The sequence below is a fragment of the Canis aureus genome, chromosome 24 (assembly GCF_053574225.1).
Source record: "Canis aureus isolate CA01 chromosome 24, VMU_Caureus_v.1.0, whole genome shotgun sequence".
In the NCBI taxonomy this organism is placed as follows: Eukaryota; Metazoa; Chordata; class Mammalia; order Carnivora; family Canidae; genus Canis; species Canis aureus.
Genome location: NC_135634.1, coordinates 10,342,255 through 10,360,059, shown reverse-complemented (window position 1 = coordinate 10,360,059; position 17,805 = coordinate 10,342,255). Strand labels below are relative to the sequence as shown.

At 43.5% G+C, this 17,805-nt stretch overlaps 2 long non-coding RNA genes, 1 other non-coding gene and 1 pseudogene across 3 annotated transcripts; 1 reads left to right on the top strand and 3 right to left on the bottom strand.

Moving 5' to 3' along the window:
* Positions 1 to 1,675: 1,675 nt before the first annotated feature.
* LOC144296648 (U4 spliceosomal RNA) lies at positions 1,676 to 1,750 on the bottom strand (annotated as a pseudogene).
* A 3,920-nt stretch (positions 1,751 to 5,670) lies between these two features.
* Positions 5,671 to 6,463, bottom strand: LOC144296436 (uncharacterized). The gene is made up of 2 exons (XR_013363556.1): positions 6,179 to 6,463; positions 5,671 to 5,931 (listed from the first exon to the last, which is right to left on the bottom strand). It is a non-coding gene; the product is annotated as an uncharacterized LOC144296436 (long non-coding RNA).
* Positions 6,288 to 6,361, bottom strand: TRNAN-GUU (transfer RNA asparagine (anticodon GUU)). The gene has a single exon. It is a non-coding gene; the product is annotated as a tRNA-Asn (tRNA).
* Positions 6,464 to 6,666: 203 nt separating the features above from the next.
* LOC144295755 (uncharacterized) lies at positions 6,667 to 15,793 on the top strand. The gene is made up of 3 exons (XR_013362848.1): positions 6,667 to 6,916; positions 11,960 to 12,039; positions 13,627 to 15,793. It is a non-coding gene; the product is annotated as an uncharacterized LOC144295755 (long non-coding RNA).
* The last annotated feature ends 2,012 nt before the right edge of the window (positions 15,794 to 17,805 follow it).

The following is a 17,805-nucleotide window of genomic DNA, read 5'->3' as shown; positions in this document are numbered from 1 at the left end:
CAAGGGAAGTGGATGGCCAAGGTTGGGTGAGAAGTCCATGAAAAGTGAGTAGATAAAAGAATCAAGAGGCCAGGGTGGTTTATAGATAGTCTTTATGGAAGGCAAATTCATTTAAATGACAGCAGGAGTCCTGGTAGAAAGAAATATGCAGTAAGCCAGGAGCTAAAATCCTCAAGAAAAGACAGAATGGCATGAAAATGGGCAATGATAGCAAAAGGAGCAGTGTGGGTGGTTTAGTCAAATGGTTTGTGCTTCAAAGGCACTGAAGGGTTATAATGAAGATAGGGGAACAGTGGTTGAAAAAGCCATGAGGAGCCAGGAACACAGGACAGCCACCACTTGACAGGGCTGTTGGGGGAGCTGTTTCTTCAGCAGATGTTCAGAGTTCATTAGCATAGGGCAGAGAAGAAAAGCATTTAGGAAGTTGACACAGGAAGGCCTATCAGTGACAGACCATGCATCCCAGAGGACACTGGGGGTGGGTAAAGTGCTGGATAGGAGTGGAAGGTTGGGAGAGATGAGATCTAAAGCTTTAATGTCCCGGGAGGCTTAGAGTTCACAGGGTGACAGATAAACAGAGTGTAGGTTATGATAAGATCTCTCTGGGAGGGGAGATTGGGAGGACCATGAGTTCTAATTGCAGCATCCCTCTTGAGAGGGGGGTTTTTTGAAGAGGGAGACTGGGAGAAAGGTATGCGAAGGAGTATGAAGAGCTCTGTGGGCCTCCCTTCCAACCTTTGGTGGTTGAATTGGAGTCTTAATAATTCATATCTGTTCTTTAAAGGGTTTAAACTTTTCTCTGCTGTGTGGCAATTTTGGTTTCTAGTTGACCATTTTTAATGGTTTAACAAATTTTACATTATTTTATAATCCTTTGCTTTTGGTGTCATGTTTTAGGAAGGTCATTTCCACCCCCAAAATATATAAATATATACATCTATCTTCCTTTTTTAAGATTTATTTATTTATTTATTCATGATAGATAGAGAAAGAGAGAGGCAGAGACACAGGAGGAGGGAGAAGCAGGCTCCATGCAGGGAGCCCGACACGGGACTCGATCCCGGGACTCCAGGATCACGCCCGGGGCCAAAGGCAGACACCAAACTGCTGAGCCACCCAGGGATTCCCCCTATACATATAATCTTCTGATGAAACTAGGTTTCTTTTCTTTTTTTGGTCATGAATCTTTCATTCTTTTCGAATGTATTGTGGTGTGTTACACTGAGGTTTCTTTTTCTCCCCTGACAGTAAATTTGTTTGAACACCATTTACTGAATCAACCTTACTGTTCTTTAACCATACAAAATAAACCATTCACCTTTCCTATTAAATTTAACAAATGTTTAATTCCTGTAGTAAGTTGAGGTTATGTGGGAAAAAAAAATTGGTGCTTAGTTACAGAATGCCAATTAAAGAGTATAAATCCCAGATTTCCAGAAGAAAATAGACTGGGAGGAAAGTCTCCTAAATTTTAGCTGTTTTTCCTTTGAGTTAACATTATCGCAATAACAATCCACAAATCAGAAACACTGTATGAAAAGTAGAAGATATGATTTAAAGGAGTTTGGTTCTATTTTTGTTTGCTTCCAGTTGTACTGGGATATATAACTGACATACATCACTGCATACAGACAGCATAATGGTTTGACTTATATGGTGAAATGATTACTGCAACAAATTCAGTTTCAGTTAGCAATAATCACGCCTTGGATGAACCTCATTGGCTACGATACTGCCACTCTGCAAAGCTGCAACAAGTTCAGTTAACTTAGAGTTTTGCTGAGCACCACAAATGCAAGCAACACAAAATGAACTGACTTCTCTAAAAATAGAGGCTGGGGGCCAGAAAACATAAATCAGTATGTGTTATGGCAGAAGAGGAAGAGGAGGAAGGATGGGATCCATCTGGTGGATTAGAGAAAGCATCCCAAAGAAGTCACGTTAAACTAGTGACTTCATTCTGAGCAGTTTGCAGAGGCAATTCCTCCTGTGGGTACCTGTAAAGAACCACTCATAGTATAGTTGATTGGCTTTGAAACAGGCCTCCTCACCGAGCTTATTCTGTGACTATCTTCCTGACTCTCCTGCTTTTGAGCACCAGGAGCTCTGTACCCCTTTTCCCCCAACCAGTGTTCCCTCAGGAAGCTACAGAAGAGGCAAGGGGGGCTGAATGGCACATGAGGATGCTTCTATTTAGAGCAGATCCATGAAAAGGGGCTTATCAATGTCTGCAACATAGCACAAGTGCTAAAGTGACAATACATCTAGTACTGGAGAAGTTTAAAATACAGTAATCAGGAGTTTACAACCACAGAAGCAAGAGGTCATCAAGAGAAAAGGAGCTCCTATGAAATACTTCAGATCTCAAAATGAAAATTCATTTTCTATTTGGTTATTGCAGGTACGTAATAGCTTGGTAAAGCACCCTTCTTGCCAGTCTTGTCTTTATGATAGCCTTTCTCTTGGGCTTGGGGACAGAGATGATCTAAATATGCTGAGGAGGTTCAAGTGTCTCTACAATACACTAGATATTTCATGCTCTCCCAGGCCTAAGGCAATGTAAACCAGGTCAATTCAGCAGGGTGTCAAAACATTTGCAGTTGTAAACTGATGTCCCTGGCTATGCAAAGAATCTCCGTGCTTGGTAATTAGTGGAGAAATTCTATATTTCAAACTTCAGTTCTTTGTTGAGTCCTATCCAGTGTAGATTTTCACCTATGTAGTATTTATTAGGAGTGAATTCCAATGATCAGACTACCCTATAATCTTGTACACGTGAATATGTTGCTCTGTTAAATAAACTACCATTATGCTCACACATCCATATGGTTATCTAGAAGAGTCTACTTCTCAGTTTATTACTAAGGTAGTTGAAGATCTCCTTAAAGTGTGTATTTGATTTACTTTGTCACTTTATCTTTGGGAATAACTAGTTTGAGTCCTCTATGACAGACAATAATTTCTGTTTTTACTAAAAAAAAAAAAAAAAAAAAAAAAAGTGAAAAGTGGCTCAATTCCTAGAACGGGGTAATGAAATATGGCAGTTTTCTGGTTGTCATTAAGTAAGTTGCAAGGAAAGAAATACAAATTAGAAACTGTTGCCGCTGTAAATCCCTACAGAAGTGACCCTGAATGGATCAATATAGTAAAGCCCTTTGCATCCTGTCATTCCAGATTATAACAATGAGATATTAAGTGTTAAAATTCCAAAGCAGCTTTTGTTGTCTCAAGTCGTTTATTATTAATTTTACATATCTATCTACTTAACTGTTCAGAAAAAGAAAAAATTTGGTTTTTTTGTGGCTTGTCAATAGTATTAGACTATTCTAGTTCTTTGTATTACCTTAAAATCTTCAGGTTAGTAATTTTCCATACCAAACACTCTGGATTTGACATACTTTGCCAGTAACTGGTAAAGTACTGGTAAAGTACCTTGACCAGTAACTAGAATACAAATCGAATAAATACAATACAAAGCCGGGCCTTCAAAATCGAGCGGCTAGAAATCTCTTTCAGATGCTGTGACACTCTTGGACACTGTAAATAAACTTTCTTCTGCGAATATTCTGGGGGAGAGGATCCTTAGTTTCCCATTCAGATTTCCACAGGGCTCTGTGGACCCCTAAAGTAGTCTCTTAGGAAGTTTACCTTAAGTAAATGAACTTTAACTTAAAATGAAATGAAACTTAAAAAAAAAAAAGAAGGTTGAGTCTAGGACTATATTTTAGATGAACTCCAAGGTGAAGAATCAGCCACAAGTAAGGTAAGCTAAAAGTATGGGCAATTGATAATTTCTCTAATTTCAAGACTTCTTTAAGACCCCTCCAAATTCGCAGTATCAAGCAACACCACTATCCCCATTTCCTGGGGGTACCCAGGCTCTAAATGTAGGCATCACCCTTCCTACTTCCTTCCTGTTTCAGTCCCTAAAACTTACCCAATCTTCCATGGAATTATGTCCTTCTTTTCTAGGAGGATGATATTTCCTTTGAAATATAACTGCCTCTTATCTGTTCTCTGATCTCTTATTTCTCCTATTCTGTTGCCAGACCAACCATCTAAAATAAATTTCTTTATGTCCTAAAACAGAAACCTTGAACGATTACTCCCTTGCTATATAGGGTAAAGTCTATCCTCATCCCTTGGTCTTCAGGGCCCTTCCACAAGCTAAGAACATTTTCAGTGCACTCTATTTAAGTACATTTGTTCTATATTCTGGTTATGCTCATCTACCCACCCCCATTTTGCCTCCAAATTTTGCCAGCTTTAAATAGCCCTCCCCTGCCTTCTGGCCTATCCAGATCTTTCCAGGTTCTTTCAGATCCTCCGTGAAGAGACAATCCAGCCTATGTTGACTTCTTCCTTTACTACCTGGAAACATTGTGTGGCCCTTGTACTGACACTTCATCATATGCATCTTTATCTGACTGTCCATCTGTTAATCACAGACTCCGAGAAGACAGAGAATGTTTCTGTCCTGAGCATGTGCTATGTTACAGGCCTGTGCTATATGAGCAAACAATGTAATTAAGACGTAGTCACTACACTCCAGGGGTTTGTAAGCTAGTAAGTGTAGGTGACAAGTAACTCCCTGGTTTCAGGGTCTTGTAATGGATACATAGAGAAGGGGCACCTACATCAGAGGCAGCGTCAGGGGAGGCTTCCCTGAGAAGTTAACTCCTCAGCAGATGTTACCAGGTAAGTACAGAGGAGGTGGGCAAAGGTAAAGACATCTGGGGGTACAAGGCAGCATGGGCCATTAAAGCTCCTGGTAAATGTATATAACTTACTAGAAGGTTTCAAGCAGGAACATGGTAGGGGAAAGGCCTTGTGTGCTAAGCTTAAGAAAAATTGAACTGCATCTTAAGGAAATAGTTTGGAACCTAAAGTGGTCATTAATAACAGAAAATGGTCTCTTCCCTCAAGGAGCTTACAACCTAGTATAAATACGCTCAGCTTAAAGTGGAGGGTTGTGCTTCCTAAGTCCCCATAATTTAAGTACTAGAGATATTATGCCTTCTTCATCTTGAAATGTTAGACTAGATTTGAGCAGTTTATAAATGATCTTGTGACCTAATTTTCTCTCATTTTCATGTTTCCACTGTAAGCTATCCTTAAGTAGGAGTGGAAAGTTTAGAATTTTCAGCATCAGAGAGGCCCCTACCTAAGATATTTTCCTGGGCTACCCTTTACTCTGTCTAAAATTCTACAACTGCAAAAAAATAAATAAATAAATAAAATAAAATAAAATAAAATAAAATTCTACAACTGCAACACTGTGTCTCTCTCTCCTTTTTTTTTTTTTTTTTTTTTAGGGCTCCTAACTAGGCAACAGAGGACATTTTATTATCAACAATTATTTGATGAATATTTACCAGCCAGCATTTGCCAAGGCATTCCCTAAAGGACAGCAGAGTGAGGCAGTTTCACTATTCCCTCCTCCAGGTCTCTAAATTCCACCCATGAAAAGTACATCCCAGAGACAAAGCACGCACCCCCTAACCTCAATCTTGGCAGAAAGGAATTCTATCATCACGTTATCGTGTTATATCACGTGATTCTCTATCTTTATAGAAAGTCTCATGTGAACCATCTGCTTGAAAAATATCTGTGTCTTCTGTGAGACTAGAGTTGAAACTACATTCAAAAACCCCTTTAACAGGAACCCACACAATTTCTAACCGAGTTTAATTTCAGGGAAAATTCTGTCAGCGAGGCTAAAGCAAACATGAACACCTTCGTCTGGGTTCAAGTCCATTGTCCAGGAGCCGTAACAGAGCTTCATTCAGCGGACAGCTGCCCAGGCTGATTTTGCCTCCACATGCTTTTAGGTGACTCCCCTTCCATATTCTCATGGAACAGCTCCTCCGCTCCTTTGGGTAGTAGGTGAGGCAACATCGAGGGACACTGGCTTTCTGACGGCGTCAGATTCTCCGGGAAGAAACCAGGGGCACTTAGTCACTCACTTGTCAAGGGGCAGTTTCTTCCCCTTCCATTACAATTAGCGCTGTTGAAGCAGGAGCTTTGGGCAGGCCTGTCTCCCCACGGTGCGCGCACTCCCGGGGCACACGGTGGGGCCGAGGTCCCAGGGCCCCCCCCAGGGCCCCCCCCCCCCCCCCCCCGGGCCGGCCCGGAAGCGGAGTCGCTCTTCGCCCCACTCCCGCTGAGCAACAACTACCGAGAGGACGCGGTCGCCTCCGTCCCAGAAGGACAGCGGCGTTGCAGTCCCATGGAAAATCTCACGGTTGCTGTTCTAAAACGAATCCGTCTCAGGAAAATGAGGCCGCCGTCCCTGGGTGGGCTCGAACCACCAACCTTTCGGTTAACAGCCGAACGCGCTAACCGATTGCGCCACAGAGACCCGGCTGCTCGCCCTGCCGCGCGGTGTATACAGATTTCCGCGGCCGCCCAGGGCGCCGCGCGCCGGCTCTGCGGAGGAGCGCGCGGGGGCGCGCGCGGGGGCGGCGGCGGCAGCCGCGGCGGCGGGAGGGGCCCAGCGCCTTGACGTGGCCCGCGGGGGTCAGGCCGAGTCCGCGGCCGCGCGGGGCGCCGGGGCCGTGTCGCGGGGACGCTGGGGCGCGAGCCGGTCGCCTTCCCGCGCCGGGCCTTGGGGCGCCGAGGGGGCGCACCGTGCGCGCGTGCGCGGGCCGCGTGGGGGCACCGCCGCGCGTCGGACCCCGGCGGGCAGCCCGGCTCCCCGGAGGCGGTCGGGTCAGGCCTGGGAGCACGAGCCGAGGGCCGGGCGGCTTGGGGGTGGGGCTCGGAGCGCGCGTCGGGGCCCAAACGGTGGGGTTGTTTCTCCACGCTCGTGTGGGTCCCCCGCCCTCAACCCCTCACTGCCAGATTTTAATTCCACAGACCTACCGTGTCTCGGAATTGCCGAACGTGCACTTGTGCCTGGCCCTGAAAGAAAAAGGTGAGATTCTGCCCCCTCCGAAGAAACCAGCTTCCGCCCGCCCTGAGGGAACGTGGCCTCGGTTGGTAACGCGGGGTTTAGGGGGCCTCAGAAGGGGCTTCGTGCCTTTGAGTTCGATCTGGCCCCCGAAGGCGGCCCCCCGCCCCGACTTGTGAATTGAGCCCCTGGAGTCCGGGGTGCGGTGGCCGCAGTACTCCAGCAGGAGGCGGCAGGGGCCGCAGCGGCTGCCACACCCCCGGGCCACCCCGGGTCACCCCACCGGGGAGACGGGGCCGGGAAAACACGTCCCGGCCTCACGTGTTCTCCTGGACAGCCCCGTCGCCGCGCTCCTCCTCGCCCTGAGAATGGGACACTCGCTCTAGCTGTCCACGTGGGAGACCCCGGCCTTGTGTTCCGTGTGTCGTCGGATGTGACCCCGGACCCAGCCCTCCTCCTAGTTCTTCCTCTTACCCCCTATTTAAAAGCGCGCAGTTCCCTGTCATTAAGGACCTCTAAATTGCTGTGCAGCCATCTCCACCCTCCATCTGCAGAACCCGGTCGTCTTCCACAAGGAGGCTCTGTACCCACCAAACACTAAGCCCATGGTCCCCTCTTCCCCCAGACCCTTCTGCTTCCTGGCTCTGTGAATTGGACTGTTCCAGGTATCTCATGGGAGTGGAATCAGATGGCGGGCGTTTGGCGTTTGTCCTTTTGTGACTGGCTTATTTCACTCAGCATGATGTCTTTGGAGCTCATCCGTGTTGTAGCACGTGTCAGAATCTCATTCTTTTCTCAAAGATTGTTATTTATTTATTGAGACGCAGAGAGTCAGAGACACAAGCAGAGGGAGAAGCAGGCTCCACACAGTGAGCCCGACGTGGGACTCGATCCTCGGTCTCCAGGGTCACGCCCTGGACCGAAGGTGGCGCTAAACCGCTGGGCCACCCGGGCTGCCCAGAATCGCATTCTTTTCTAAGGCTGAATCGTATTCCATTGTACGACTACCCCACATTTTCTTTACCCATTCATGTGTCAGTGGACACTTGGGTGGCTTCCACATTTCAGTTGTTGTAAATAATGCCGCAGTGATCACGGATGTGCAAATATCTCTTTGAGACCTTACCCTCGGTTCTTTTGAGTGTATCCCCAGAAGTATAACTAAGATAATCCTGTTTTAAAATTTTCTGAGGAGCCACCATACCTTTTTCCACAACAACCGCCCCATTTTACACTCACACTAGCAAGGGTTTCTATTTCTCCACATCCTCACCAACCTTCCTTCCTTTTTTTGTTTTTTAATATTCTCATGGGGTGTGAAGTGGTATCTCCTTGTGGTTTTGATTTGCAGTTCCCGAATGATTGAACATCTTTTCTGAACCCTTCTTTCGAATCTGGGTTCCATGACCAATGTTTTACTTATTTCCTCCGAGCGAGAGCTAGCTCTGCTTCATGGAGGAGGACAGCTGAGTATCATCACCAAAAGGGGCAAATGGGAGCCCGCGGCTGAGCCTGAGCAAGGAGGTGAGGTGAGGGAGGAATCTTCTGAGGAGGACCATCTGGAGATGCTGTTGTCAGGAGATTCACCTATGCTGGGCAACTTTCCGCGTCCATGACGTTTATCCTGACTCTGTAGGACTACTTATGTATGTGTTCCTTGTGCGTGGCCAATAGTGAGGAAGAAATTGATGACCTTCACCTTGTACATCTTGGAACGTTTTTTTTTCTTTTTTCTTTTTTTTTTCCGGAACTGCATTTGTAAAAATTAAACTAAAATTATGGTCCTTTAGCAGAATTTTCCATTTGCATTTTCAGTTTAAGAACTGTGGGAATTCTTATTTAAGTGTTTAAATAATGATCTCTTCTGTGGGAATTCTTATTTAAGTGTTTAAATAATGATCTCTTCTTTTGTGATTCCTCTTAAAAACAGAGTGAGATCTTTAAGATGTATAAGAAATAGAACTTTCTATAATTCCAGTCAGTTCTTATTTTCATTCCTATTCTGCTGCTGCCAAAACCATAATCTCAGTTAATTCAGGATTCTCTCTGTCTTGTCTGTCTGCTTTCCTGGAGGTGTTTCCAAGGGCTAACACTTCAGAGGGTGGTCATTCATCTGGTCCTTGAGTCACCTGGGCACAGAGATTGCTGACGAGGCAATTTTGCTCCCATTGCAGGTCCCATAGCTCTCCTGTGCATCCGTTAAGGGATGAGGATCTCTGAACGGTGGTGGCACATCTATAAAGGCATTCCTGGCACAGTGCCCTCTACATATGGAACTTGTTCATGTTCCCTACAGATTCACAGTTTCAAATCTAATCTCCAGTGTGATGGTGTTTGGAGGGGAGGCCTTTGGGAGGCATTTGGATGAGCCCTTATGAATAATAAGATTAGTGCCCTTTTAAGAAGAGGCCAGAGAGCTGGCTCAGTCTTTTCCCACCATCTGAAGATATAAGAGGTCAGTGGTCTACAATTCAGAAGAAGGCTCTCACCCAAACCTGATCATATTAGCACCCTGATCTGAGACCTCCAGCCTCTGGAACTGTGAGAAATAAGTCATTACTGTGTATAAGCTACCCAGTCTGTGGTACTTTTGTTATGACAGCCTGAGCCATCTCAGGACCCCAGACTACTCTCTTCTCATCCCCCTCACTCACGCTCCTCTGCTTCTCTTGCCCCCAACTATGCAATGTACAAGTGAGGTACCTGTGCGAAAGGAAAAAAAAAAGAAAGAACCACCAGGTGTGCTGTTGATGCCCCAAGTCCCATTTGAAAGTCCATGGGTGCCATTTCAGTCATACTTGTTTGAAAATACTATCTAATTTTCTCTATCAGGCTAAGCGCCGGGGGGTCCTCTCTTCCTCTGTATTCATGTGGGTATAATGGTTTTCTGAAAGGAAGGCGACATTAATAGGCTAATTATGTCTAAGAAATAGGTACTTATAAAACTGTAAGACAGGCATTCCAGGAATTAGATGGTTCTGTTGACTGCAATTACACTCTCAACTAGAAGCCCCCACTAACATGTAAGCTCTCCAAGGACAGAGATTTTGGTCGACTTTGCTCCCTGCTGAAACCCTAGCACCGACAACAGTGCCTGGCACATAGCAGGCTCTCAGTAACCATGTGCTGAGTTAATGAGAAAATGAAAACCATAAGCCATAAAGTAAACTGGAAAAAAATAAAATGTGACAGAAAAATTAAATTCTTAATATATAAAGAGCACTTTAAAATTAATATGAAAAAACCCTCTATAATTCAGCCAAAAAAAAAAAAAAAAAAAAACACCCAAACATAACACCAGAAAATTGGGACATGAATAGAATATTCCCAAAAGAAGAAATACACATGTCCAATAATAATCATTGAAGTTTGGCTACATTAGTAATGAGAATCAAGATTAAATTAAATAAAAATATTCTTTTTCCTGAATAGCAAAAAAAGGAAAAAAAGAGGTAACACTAAAACACTATCACAGACATAGAGGCCACACACACAGGACTGGCAGGAGTAAACTTGGAATGTCTTTTTTGGATAGCAGTTTGATAATGTAAACATTAAACAACGTTTATACCCTATCGTTCTAGAAATTCTATGTTAGAATTCCATCCGTAAGAAAGCAGAGATTGTGTGACTGAAGTTTTAAGAATATTGTCACAATATTATATATATAATAGAGATAAATAGGAAATAACCTGGATGTCCCACAACAGGAGAAAATGGTAGATTGTAGTATATTTAGAAAAGAGTATTAGTTATAAAAGACATCAGAAATAATTTTTAAAAGAATATTAAAAACATACAAGCATGATAAAATGTTAAGTAAAAAGTAGGCTAGAGAAACATATAATTGTAAAAACAATATTTTCCAAGAAGCTTTCTACTCGTCTTGCTGGTGGAAGCACCGCATGACTATCACCTCACTTAAGCCCATGGGCACCCTGTGAGATGGATACTATGATTCTCACTTTACAGGTGAGAGAATGTGTGCAGGGAGCAATTTGTTCAGGTTACAGAGCCGAGCCAGTGAGTGGTGGGGCTGGGTTTCAGACCTGGACTCAGGCTCCTTGCGGCCACGCTGCTAACCTTGACCCACACAGCCGCCCACTGCAGGGTGGTGTGCCCGCGTCCGTGTGTGCGTAGTATCCGGCAAGTTCTCCACAACAGTGTTAGTGGTCATCCCTGGGTGGTGAGTTTTCTTTTCTTCTTTACCCCTTTTCACTCTTTTCTTAAGCATTTACAGCAAGCAGTACTTTTAAGGAGCCAGTGGATGAAAGGTGGCAAGTGGTAGTTTCCCTAAATTATAGATAGAGGGTGGTGGGCAAAGTTATTCTCAGCCCCACCTTCTGGGGCTAGGACCCGAGCAGTGTGAGCAGGTGACTCTGACAGTCCAGTCTGCATACTTAGGAGTCTCTGCCAAGCACCGTGTTACTGTTACGTTGGCCTCCCTTCTCCAAGTCTTCATCCTCTTGAGGAAAGGGTGTCTGAGGAACAGGTAAATCACTTCTGTAGGGAAGTTTTACAACGTGTGATTCTTCAGGGATGAATATGCTTTCACTTAAAAAGAACAGGAAGGAGACAGCCCGGGTGACTCAGCGGTTTAGCGCTGCCTTGAGCCCAAGGCCTGATCCTGGAGACCCAGGGTGGAGTCCCACGTGGAGCCTGCTTCTCCCTCTGCCTGTGTCTCTGCCTCTCTCTCTCTCTCTCTCTCTGTGTCTCTCATGAATAAATAAAATCTTTGTCTCTCATGAATAAGTAAAATCTTTAAAAAAAAAAAAAGAACGGGAGGGACTGAGATTTTAGGTGACTTATATTTCTTCTGAATGTCTAAAAACACCACTTTGCATTAATTTTATTTACTCCTTTATGATGAGTTGTTTTCATTTGGGAAATATAACCCAACCTACAGGAGAATATTAAGAGTTTTTTGTGACATTGATAAATATACTAGGAGATAGTTAATATATTGTGGGCTAAATGGCAGTCTGCAGATACGTTGGGAACTGGGCTAGATGCCTCAGGGACCACCCTTCTGCCCAAGACTCTCTGACACGTCATCCCTGCCCACAGATCACTTTCATCTACTTTGGGAACCAGGAGATCTATAAAAACATCTTGAGGCAGTAAGTGCTAACTGCATGGCTCAGATGGTAAGTGTTTCAGGTGGGAATAATCACTAAGCAGTCAGTAAAGAACCTATGGAGGATGTGAGTCTTGGGCTGTCCTTGGAAGGATCCTTTAGTTGAGGAGGACAAGGAACAGAGGCAGAGGGCAGATCATCAGCCCAGAGGAAGCAGAGGATTTACATAGGATATGATGGGACATAAGCTAATGGGTGACCAAGTACCTGGCTAGACAATTCACATTATGAACGGTACTGTCCACAATTTGGACAATTTTTAGTGACTTAAATGTTCATCAAAGGGACCATGTCTACATTTCTTTTTCTTTTTCTTTTCTTTTTTTTTTTTTTTTTTAAAGATTTTATTCATCTATTCATGAGACACAGATTGAGAGGCAGAGACAGGCAGAGGGGGAAGCAGGCTCCCTGCAGGGAGCTTGATGCAGAACTCAATCCCAGGACGCTGGGGTCATGACCCAAGCCAAAGGCAGATGTTCAACCACTGAGCCACCCAGGTGTCCCTATGTCTACATTTCTATGGCATATTTATATAATGTGCAGTGAAGATGCACTGAAAATTTTGAGAAGGGAGACTTGATAGCAGCCAAATTTGGGGGAAGCTTCCTCTAGCACAGGAGGATGGGAGAGCGGCTGGAAGAACAGTTAGGTGACCGTTTCAACTAAACCAGATGTGAAGACAAGAGGCCTCATTAGGATGGGGCCATGGGGAATGGAGAGGAGATGAAAGACAAAGGCTTAAGAAGAGAAGCAATAGGATGTCGTTGATAAACACGTGTGTTGGAGCTATTGACTTGGTGCTACCCATGGCAATAACTCTGGCATTGAGAATTTTATTGTGTCATCACATCTAATGATTGCTTACATTATTGGTTTTTGTTTTTGTTTGATGAACATTTAAGTCACTAAGAAAGAAGTTCCACAACTCTCCTTACAGGCCTGCCATCATTGAGGCTTAATAAAATTTTTGACTCCATGGGCTGTTCCTGGAGGAACAGGCTCCATGCTCTGTTCTATTGCTATAGCCCTTACTAACAAGATTGTCTTTCTGATTTCTAATCTAAATATTGCTATATATTAAAACTCCCTTTCTCAAGTGTATCTTTTGTGAAGAAGAATAATTAGTTATTTCTGCCGATTATACACTTTCATATGTGTAAAGCAAGGCATCCTTCAGCTTGGTTTCATTATGATAAATGGCAGCAACCCCGGTAACATTTGTCTTTAAGTCCGATTTTGCAATACAAATTTGCCTATATGAGCAAGGTGCTTGTACAAAATGAAAATTGGATTTGTGTAATGTCCTGGAGACCAATAACCTGGAAAGAATTTTATTTATTCATATATTTATTTATATATTAACTGAGGCATTACTTTGTGCCCCGAGGAAGACAGAACAATAACATAGTAAGAGGGAATTTTGTAAACACAAAATAAGTATAAATGTAAATGAAAGGGTTGATGTATTTGATTAAATTTAAAATGTGGTAAAACTTATATTGAATAAATAAGCAAAAAGTAAATTTAATAAGTGAATCATAGACTGACAGAAGAATTTTCTTTTTTTTAAGATTTTGTTTTTGTTTATTCATGAGAGACACAGAGCGAGAGAGGCAGAGACCCTGATGCAGAACTCGATCCCAGGACCCCAGGATCACGACCCAAGGCAAAGACAGATGCTCAACCACGGAGCCACCAAGGCATTGAGAGAAGAATTTTCGACACATGTATCCAACAAAGCCTTAGTATCCGATTTCATAAAAAATGCCTACCAATTAGTGGAAGACAAAAACCAGAAAAACAGGCCATCAATGAAGAGAAAATCCATATTGCCAATAAGCTCATGAGAAGGTGCTCAAGTTTTCTAATAATCTGGGAACCAGAATCATAATGAGATGTCATTTCACACCCATTAGATTGGCAAAATTTAAGAAACTTGACAAAGTCAGTTGGTGAGGATGTGGAGCCCTAGAACTTTCATCTATTATGGATAGAATTGGTGCAGCAGTTTCCTGGTGTTAAAGAGACTCATTTCTTCCAGTGCAGTTTCCTTCCCAGAGATAGGTATACAAGGACATATACAGGACTCTTTGATCCAATATTGTTCCTAACATTGAAACATTTTAAATGACTCAGATGCTCATCTTAAAGGAAGGTAGATAAATAAACTCAGTATATTTAGATACTGCAATACTATATAGCAGTTTCAATAATGGATTGGTCCTTTATTTACTGATGTGTATAAATCATAATGTTGTAAAAATGTGTAAAAATATAATGTTGCAGAAAGCATAGGTATGCTTAGTCCATGTGCATGGCAACAGATCAAATAATACAGAGCAGGTTACAGTGGAAAGTCATGGTCTTCTAGTTTCCTCCCCTCTTTGAATCCACAACTCAGGGGAAATGTTTTCTTTCCCTTTCTTTTCCTTCCTTCTTTCCTACAAAACAGTTTCTTTACTAAGTTTTTCTTGTGGCTATCTTCACAACTCTAGATATATGTTGTTACTTCTATTATTTAGCCTCTGCCTATTTAGAAGACGTTGACATTATATTTTTAACTCTTGAATATGAAGATTTTACTGTGCACTGTCCCAGTCTACCACCCTCTTCCCAGTATTAATATTTATATTTGTGGCAGGCAGAATTTTTGAATGTGTAAACACTCTTTTGTGGTTCTCTGAATGTTCCATTTTCATAGCAACCTGTTCTTGTTGCATGGCTACAACAGTTTAGGAGGCCTATGGTTCAGCCTGTAGGATTTTCACTTAATGCTCAGCTCTGGGTGTGGCATCATCTGCAAGAACATCATCTGCAATTGTGCCCGATCCTGCAGTGGAGCCCCTCATTTGCCTGGTAAGCCAAACAGTTTGCACATATAAGGCAGAGAGACTGTGTAGCTGATGTGGGTTTCCAGAGCTGGTGTCTATTTTCAGGCAAAGATTTCTACTGCATAGCATTTGGATTCAGAGCTCTGGTAAGGTGGGCAAGAAGTCAGCTGTCAGGCTGCAGGGGCCTCCAAATAAAGGCCACAATAGGGCTTAAATATTTTGTTCAGTATCTTTAGGTTTTGTTTTGTTTCGCATGGGAGTAAATGCTGATGGCTGACTCTCTGGGCGGTGATGGGTAAGATAGGGTTAAGGGTAGTTCATATAATATGTTCATGTGTTCTCTCTTTTTAGCTCACTTCTTGCTTCCACCCTCTAACCCAGCTGCTGACTCTGAGCCCAGAAACATGTCAGGGTGTTCTATTAGGTAGATCAGTTTCCAGCATCTCTGCAACAACCACAGAAGATTCTAGATTGTGGTTTCTCTTTGAGTTTCATCAGTCAACTTGCTTCATTCTGTCTTGCAGCTTCCAAAAACCTATAGCTGTTTCTCTTTTGTTGGAGTGGCAGAAACTGCTAGCTGAGCACCTGATACTCATATTACCTTCCTTACTAACAAAACCTCTCTATTCTTGGGAGTGGTGGCTGAATAACATACCCCAGCTTTCCTTGCAGAGAGAAGTGGCCAATGAAAAGTAAGTGGAAATCATTAAGAGAGACTGCCCGTCCCCCAAAAAAGGAAAGAAAAGAAAAGAACAACACAATTTTTTAAGGAGATACACTTGTGGTACCTGGCTGGCTTAGTCAGTAGAGCATGAGACTCTTGATCTTGGGGTTGTGAGTTTGAGCCCCATGCTGGGTGTGGAGATCACTTAAAAATAAAAATCTTGGAAAAAAAAAAAAAAAAGGAGACAGACTCAGCCAGCAATTCATCCTGTTTATCTTTCCCCCCCTTTCCCCCTTTCTTTTCCTTCCTGTGTGGAATTAGGGTTGTGTTTCCTGGAGCTGCAGCTGCCATCTTGGCACAACATAGGAAAGGCCAAGAACTCGCAGAGACCGCAGGCCTGGCATTTTTGTATATTTTCAAATATTTGCTCTTCCAAAGGAGGATTATATATTCTGCTTGATGCCTTGGGACTGTGGCAGGGATATAGTTCCCTGCCTCATTGTCAGGTTTGGCCATTGGCCTTGCTTTGGCTAGTAAAATGTGAGTGGGAGAAGCCTGAAGCACATTGCATGTTTCCCCCAGCATTTTTACTCTCTCCCCTTTGCCTTTAGAAAGATACAACCAGGATAGAGGCTTCCTTTAGCCTGGATTCTGTTATGAGAGGACATCTAGAGGAGACTGGTAACATATATACTGAGTTAGAAACAAACCTTCATTGGGGTGCCCAGCTGGCTCAGTCAGCAGAGCATGTGACTCTTGATCTTGGGGTTGTGAGTTCAAGCCCTGTACTATATGTAGAGGTTACTTAGAAATAAAGTCTTTAAAAAATATAAATAAACTGCTGTTGTAAGCCACAGAGATTTTAAGTTTTGTTACTACACTGTTATCTAGTTTTAAGTTTTGTTACTACACTGTTATCTATTCATTTATACAATCTGTAATAGGATATTAGGTGTTGGTGTTCCAGAGCAGAGGGAAAAGGGTGAAAATTGCTCACACATTCTGGGAGAAATGCTAGCTCAACCTTCTGTCATTTACCACTATTTAGGAAACCAGTTCCGAAATTCTCAAATTGTGAGTTTGGTTCCTCTTGGGAGCAGACACAGAGCTGGAGTTATGAGTGCAAGGGGTTTATTGGGGACCAATAGCTGTAAAATATGATGGAGGAAACCGGGTTGGACAGAGAGAAACCGCAGACGATGATGGAAATCTGAGATAGTGCTGGCCAATCCAGCGGGGACCTCTGGACCAGCAACCAACCACTAGAGGTGTACCACATGGGGCAAAATAGGCAGGCCCTAGTGTTCCACAGTGACCCCTCTGCTGGCAAGTCTGTGCATGTCTACCCCTCCAAGTGGGTGATCTTTCTCCAGGTGACCTTCCATCGCTTGGCTTGGTCCCTGTCCCCAGAACCAGGACAGTTCTAGCCTGTCTCCTTAGGTTTCTTGATGGCAGGCATCTTAACTTCACCATCTTAACAACTTTTAAATGTCCAGATCAGTAGAGTTAACTATACTCACATTGTTGTGCAATAGGAGACCTGTGCATCTTCTGTCCACAAATTTCAGGAATCCAGGCTGCTCCGACTATTGCCCTCATCCCATGTTCCTGGCACCAGGGTCTGTGCCTCCCAAACTCAAGAGACACAAATCAGGCTCTTGCAGCACCGGGCACAGGTCCTTCTGCGTGTGAGGAGGCTTCCCACTTTCTTCTAACTGCTTCCTTAAATCTCCTTTCACTTCTCACTTGATTTGGGGAGGAAAGCACCCAGTTCCTGTCTCAGGGAAGGAGAAGAAGGGAAAATGTGTTAGAACTTTAGGCTAACATTGCTCCTCAAAGAAATCTCCATTCCTGGATCCCTAGAAGTAGATGATTGCTGCAGCCTTGCAGGTACCCCAGATTCTCTCTACAAGAAAGAACTTGCGGCCAGAGGGGAGAGGTAGGAGAGAGGAGTGAAATAAATGAAGGGGATTAAGAGATACACACTCCACTTATCAAATCAATAAGTCACAGGGATGAAAAGAATTAGTCAATAATATTGTAATAACGTTGACAGATAGTAACTACATTCATGGTGGTGAGCATTACGTATTGTACGGAATTGTCAATTCACTACATTGAACACCTGAAACTAATATAACATTGTATGTCAACTAAGCTCCAACTAAAAAAGAAAAGAAATGAATGAACTTGCCATCCCACCCAGAAGAGTTCAGTGGGCTTCTGGCCTCCAGCCGTGGCACCTCCAGCATCTGCTACAATATTTGAACCAAGGCCATGT